The 6,734-nt window shown below is 30.6% G+C and overlaps 1 long non-coding RNA gene across 1 annotated transcript; it reads right to left on the bottom strand.

Moving 5' to 3' along the window:
- Positions 1 to 1,959: 1,959 nt before the first annotated feature.
- LOC128983678 (uncharacterized) lies at positions 1,960 to 6,091 on the bottom strand. Its single transcript, XR_008489889.1, has 3 exons — positions 5,794 to 6,091; positions 3,181 to 3,256; positions 1,960 to 2,108 (listed from the first exon to the last, which is right to left on the bottom strand). It is a non-coding gene; the product is annotated as an uncharacterized LOC128983678 (long non-coding RNA).
- Positions 6,092 to 6,734: the final 643 nt, after the last annotated feature.

Here is a 6,734-nt window from a genome sequence, read left to right as displayed (position 1 = left end):
GCTATACAGTGCATATTTTTTGACTACTACCCTCGGTAGTGTATTCCAACTTAGGTTGGGCGTTTGTGTATTGTTAGTTGTAATGTGTTAGTTAAGTTTTTTCACCTGAAGACGGGATCAGATTCCAGATCCCGAAACGTTGTGTATTGTTTTTTACTTTCGTGATGGAAAATGTCCGCAACAAACCTTTGAACAACATTAACTCACCATCACCAACAATGAACTTCAAACAACGAAGTATTCAATGGACCTTTATAACACAAACTAACAACAGTCATTTTACAACCTTTATCTTTTGAGAAGATGTCAAACCATAGCAAATTTTAATAGCTATGTCGTTGTAAGCATTGTTTTAGTGTTTTAACATGAAACAATGACTGCTGGTGACTATTGACTGGGATTTTATTTTATCTTATTAAATAGCCCTCTACTATTCAAAGGGAACAAAAATTCCTTAGTAATATACAAACAATAATATATTTTAGTAATACAGTATACTGATTCGCTGTTTTGGGGTATTTCAACATCCATACAAAGCGGTTTGTTCATATGCTGTTCATATACATTTTATAGTTGTGTTTGAGTTCTGTTCTGGTTTATTGGTATGGTTGGAATTTATAAAGGAAAATTTCGAGGAAAACAGTGATAACAAATAAAACATTAGCAATAAAACAGAACCATGAAAATCCTATAAATAACAAATTCATTCAAGAAACTTTCGTTATCTCAAAATGTTTATCATGTTTCCATCATATTTGCCCTACTTTAAAAGTATGATATGTTTCCAACCCGAATTCTTTCTAAAGTTTCACGAAGGCAGTCGAGCTGGATAAAAGTTACTACACAGTATTGTACAAGCTCAATCATCATTTGTTTCTTATTTGGACTACATCCGCACTGATCTTGATGTTTTGAAACCTCTTATAATTTGTCTAACTATACAACTTCTTCTTTATATTTATATTTTTGATCTTAAATATTATTTTCCGTTTATACGTTATATTAAATTTATTTGAGATTTTTTATTCGTTTTAGTGGTGATGAATAAAAAATACTTACATAGTAACACTAGACAATTTTTATCATGCTTTGAGAAAAAAGAGGGTTCTAATTGCTACATAGATATGATAGACCAAACCCTCGTTTCTTCAATTCTTGATGTTACCTATTTTCTTTGTAAGTAAATGGCCTAGTGTAAATCAGTAGTTAAAATTTTAACACCTGAACATAATTAAATGTGTCTCAGTAGGTTTATGTGATTTGTATTCATTTTTCAATAATTCGATTCCAAGCGAGATCGTTTGCAAAACCAAGTTGCCATTACAATTTGTCATTGGGCTACACTATCTAACAAGTGGTCGACGTTAGCTAACCAGGGTTCAGACCGTTACAATGCCATAGTGTAGGCATTGTGTATATATTGTGTAATATATACACAAAATTAAACAAAAAATAACAACTAACCTGTCTTTTTAAATGTACAATTTTGTTACAAGTGTATTTTTGACGCTTAAGGTGACACAGGACTTGTTGTAAATGGTAAATGATGAATCTTGGTGCTAAAATACAAAGCTGAAAGCTTAACGGGACAAACCTTTTATAAGCTACGAGTATTTAGTTTTCTGAAAGGTTGGCTCCAAAATATGTTTCATCTTTTTCTCGATACTTTACAGAAATTGCCGTTACGAAGGGAATCAGCTGTTATTTAATATATTTTTTATTGTTTCTGTCAGACCATAGCTATAGAGAATTGTAATTTATTGATAAACATTTGTCAACTTTGACCTTGGAAAGTTGTGTGAGTGAAGACATTTGAAATGAGTTACCTTAAATTACCGTGCCACTTATTATGGTGTCCATACATAATGGCATTTTTTTTTATTGTAAACTAAACGACAAGCAGCAATGAACTCCTACAATTGAGGAGTAGGGTGGAAAAACGGCCCCAGTGCACTAAGGTCGTTTTCCGCAACACGCTTTATTTTGTTGCTTGTTTAGTTCTCAACACTTTGGTCCAAGCTTAATTCGATTATCTTTGGAATTGACTATGATTTTTCCCTGTTGTGATGTCAGGCCAAAAATTGTGCGAGTTGGTGCTGTCTGTAGAGCTGATAAAAAATAAATAAATAATGCTGAAAATAAGGGTAAACTATTCTATAATCCTGCTTAAAATCAAATACAATAATTTAATGATTGTTGCCATAAACTATTGCTATTTTGTCCCTAGATTACAAGAAAACACTTTTGTATGGCAAAGCATGTTATAATAGTACTCATATAACAACAAGTAGGACAAAACAACATTATCCCCACTAATTTATACAAATATTGACTATTTGTATACAGATAATAGGCCTCTGCATCAAAAGCTAATATTTATTTGCAATACTTGCTAATAGTTGATTGTCAGCATATCAAAAAAATTCATTAATTGTTTTTATAAATCCATTCAGTAAGTCAAAGATTAGTATTATAAACTCCACAACCATTTAGGTTTTCAATATTTCACTACAATTATGTAATGATGAGTCGATGACGTACATAAACTGATTAATTGCAGATCATAAAATCTACGTCGTATAAGACGAACATGATCATAGGATAAAAAAAATTGGCATAGTAACTACAAAACTACAACTTCACGCTTTAGTAACTTTACAATTAGACAATAACAGGAAACGATCCTTGTATTTGTTTGTATTGTTAGAGTTTATTTCAGATTACAGTTCCATTACTCTGATTGTCTTCATCCCTTGAAAGTTTATCCAGACTTTTCATTTAATAGAGCTGATTATAAAAAATAAAGTATCAACTACAATTTATAACCAAAGCAATTTTATTTACAGTTTAGGATAACTAAATTCTATGTGCAAGAAATTTATTTGAAAGTGTTTAAATAAGTATTCGAGGCACTGATCTTTATAAGTACTAAATTGGAAAATGTAAGCTTGTTAAAAAGGTAAATGTTGATTGTTCCTATCCTTATGCAAGACTTAAAAAATTTAATGAAACTAGAATTTAAGCTCGTATATCCTGTGACTGTTAACAAAGCGTTATTCAAGTAATCCTTCACACTAATTACCCGCTTCAATTCTAAAAAGTCTTATTACTCTAGTATTGCTTCGATAAATCCTATCTCCAAGCTTACAATCTATCAACTGTCAAATAAAGTCGCTTAACCTTTACTTTGACAAACCGGCTGACACAGTCTCAACTGCACAGTGAGATTGGCGAAGGCCCTTCCTTTCTTCACATCCTAAACAATACAAAGGAACTTTTATAAATACACCAAACTCATAAAGACATGTAATTATCAAAATATTATAATAATCTATTTTTGTAAAAAAATACAACCGACTTCAAACGCTCTAAAAAGAATGAAATAATTTCAATAAAGTAAACTTTTGTATTAGGCAAGCTCACGTATTTAAAGTCGGCGCGGCTCTATGATGATTTTTGATACAAAATAAAGAGGGTGTCCATATTGCAGGTGACTATCTATAACTAAAAGTGTTAATCTGCATGTCTTTTTCATAGTTATGCGTTAAGTGTTATTTTATTACCGTAATCAGATATCGGCATTATAGTGGTATTAACGAGTATCTTTAAAAAGATTATAACGCATTTAAATGTTTCTAACTTTTAAAAGTAACATTTTAATACTAAACTAGCTTCTTTTCCCTATCATAATAACAATTTAAATTATTTTCCTATTCATATAGAACATTTGTGTGTGTTATTTTCATAATGCATTTATTCTGAAGTAAACATAAAATACACAAAAATATTTTCTTTAATATATAAACAAAACAGTTCAGTATGTTTTTATATATTTATGTTATCCAGCTACAATTTATTGATTTTCAAAATACACACACAATATTTAATTTCAATCATATTTGCAGTTTGAGCCGCGCCGACTTAAAATACGTGAGCTTGCCTAATACAAAAGTTTACTTTATTGAAATTATTTCATTCTTTTTAGAGCGTTTGAAGTCGGTTGTATTTTTTTACAAAAATAGATTATTTCATGATTTTTAGTGACGGTATAATTTTTTTTGTATTAATTACTTGAGGTTTTTTGATAAGCAAAACTGATTGAAACGATCAAAAGTTCCACAGAACAATCATTATTTTAAAACTGCTTGAGTCACCTGTTCAGGTTACATAATCAATGGGTATGAAAATAAACATTTTTAGATATTCCTTAAGAAAGAAAGAGTTGTTCATTACATTAGGCCTAATGAAAAACTAATTGTCTTGTCTAGATACATTGAAATGTCAGACATCATCGTTTCCTGCAATCGGTGTACTTCTACATTATAAAAAGAAATACAGTAACGTCTCAAGCCTTTTGGAACAATATGAAAGTTATTCCTCAGCTACCAGCACTAAAAAATCTCACAAAAGTGGAAAATTGGTTGTTAACACGTATAGTATCTTTGGAAAATATTATATGAAAGATTGGTTCAGCTAAAAGTGGTGTAAATCATGTAGGGGGTTTTGTTTGCTCAAGATATAGCCTAGTCGAGATTGCAAATCATCTTCCTCTATGACTTTCCGAAGCAGGCATAATAGTATTGATATTTTATAGTAACTGGGTAGAGAATATTAATAAACATTCCACATCTGCAAATTAAATATGTATATGAAAGATTGGTTCAGCTAAAAGTGGTGCAAGCCATGTAGGTGGTTTTGTTAGATCAAGATATAGCCTAATCGAAATTGCAAATCATCTTCCTCTAGGACTTTCCGAAGCAGGCATAATAGTATTGATATGATATAGTAACTGGGTAGAGAATATCAATAAACATTCCACATCTGCAAATGCATGTTTAGTAACTAAAATATTTAACACTTTTAAGACAATTGACGACTATGCACTGTCACACTTCTTAGGTCGTGTAAGGAATAATTGCATTTGATTTATATTTAGACCTGTTTTACGAATGCTTTGGTTTTCACAATACACCTTTATTTGTCAATATCATACAGCTATTCACTGAAACATATGTTTTTGTAAGTCAGAATATTCAATACTAAAAACAGAATTACTGTATACACAAATCAGGTCAAACGTTAAAATACATTTTTTATAGTAACCAAAACAAAATGCATTTTTCTCAATGTAATTCATTTAGGCTCCATGGCAATAAATAGTTTATTGATCAATATGAAGCAACTGTTTCATGAAGAATTGTCTGTAGCTTCATTTAAATGGTTTCAATTAACAGCTGTAGGAATGTTATTATTTATTGCCTTCTCTGCACAAATGTAAACAATCTGCACAAATGTAAACAAAATAAAAGTTGAATATTTAAGGTTTTCAGAATTTTTCACCGAAACAAATATTATACTTAAATATAATATATAAGGTACCAAATAGAAACTCTCCTGGTTATTTTGGTGGTAGAACCACACTGATCGGTAAAAGAATCACCTGTAGAGAAATTGGTGAACATACATAGAAAAAAAAAAACATCGCCACAAACAAATTGAGAACCTCCTCCTTTTGTTGGTAGTGGGGAAGTCGGTTAAAAAGAATGATATATTTCTGATAAGTGTAAGTTTTCACATTATTTTAAGTTTAAGCTAATACTCACATGACCGATTTCCTTCGTATAATATCAAATCAAGTACTTACAAACAGGTTATTGCATACTGCATATAAAAATGAAATCATTGGATTCTTAAACCAATCTTGATAAATTAACTCGTATTTTTTATTATCTTAAACTATTTCAGTGATGTAAAAAATAATGCTTAGCCAAAACGATAAACATTTGAACTTACGTCTGGTTTGAAATTGCATTCTTACATGACGGCAGATATAATAAGAACTGGTGTAGCTTAGTTCACTCATCACACGTATTAAATATCAATTACATGATTGCTTCGTCAAATCAAGCTCTTTATTAACATTGTTCACGACACGGGCGTATTTTAAATTAAAAAATCAATTAAAAACTCAACCTTGCTATAAATTATAATGCTTAAAAGTGTTAATTAACAAAACTATATTTCAAATAAGAATTAATTCAATAATTCTTCTAGTGCATAGAGTCTAACAGTCTAACGCTGCAGAATTACTAAATCCCTCTGCATCATTTGCGAAGCGGAAAGATAGTGGTTAATAATAACCACAAACGCTCAGTTTCCTCTCACAGACAGTTGCACTTAGGACGGTAATTATCTTCATTATATAATAATTTTAATTTCATCGTATCTATGATGTTTTAAATCTGTTATATTATATACTAGCTAATATACCCATGCTTTGCAAAGGGAGAATAAGATATTTTGAGCTCTTTAGAAATGTCTATAAAGTATTAACACATCCATAATTCATTTGTTGGGACAAAGTTTAATTTTAACGCTTAGTTTTATCAAACCCAATTTCTTTTAATTAAAATGACCCCAAAACAACCATTCAAACCTACGAACTAAGCGAATTTCCAAATGCCTGATTAGTTCAATACTAAAATACAAAGTACAGTGACGTGTGCCGGCCGGTCAATTATGTTAAATGTCTACCGTGTTCGTGTTATGTTTGTTTGTGTGTTCGATGTATTTAAGATTTGACGACATTCAACGAATGTAATATTTTAACGTTCCGTTTTTGATAATGACTACGTAGTACAGTAGTCGAAACTATAGTCAACGGATACCGACTAAGGAATTGTGGACGTCAAGGTGTACGTAACCTGTTATAACTAAAATATTCCCTTACAAAT

Source organism: Macrosteles quadrilineatus, unplaced genomic scaffold, assembly GCF_028750875.1.
Source record: "Macrosteles quadrilineatus isolate MER2022 unplaced genomic scaffold, UCM_ALF_1.0 Scaffold_1__1_contigs__length_201487025, whole genome shotgun sequence".
In the NCBI taxonomy this organism is placed as follows: Eukaryota; Metazoa; Arthropoda; class Insecta; order Hemiptera; family Cicadellidae; genus Macrosteles; species Macrosteles quadrilineatus.
The sequence above is the reverse complement of the archived record's forward strand: the minus strand, read 5'-3'. Positions and strand labels throughout refer to the sequence as shown.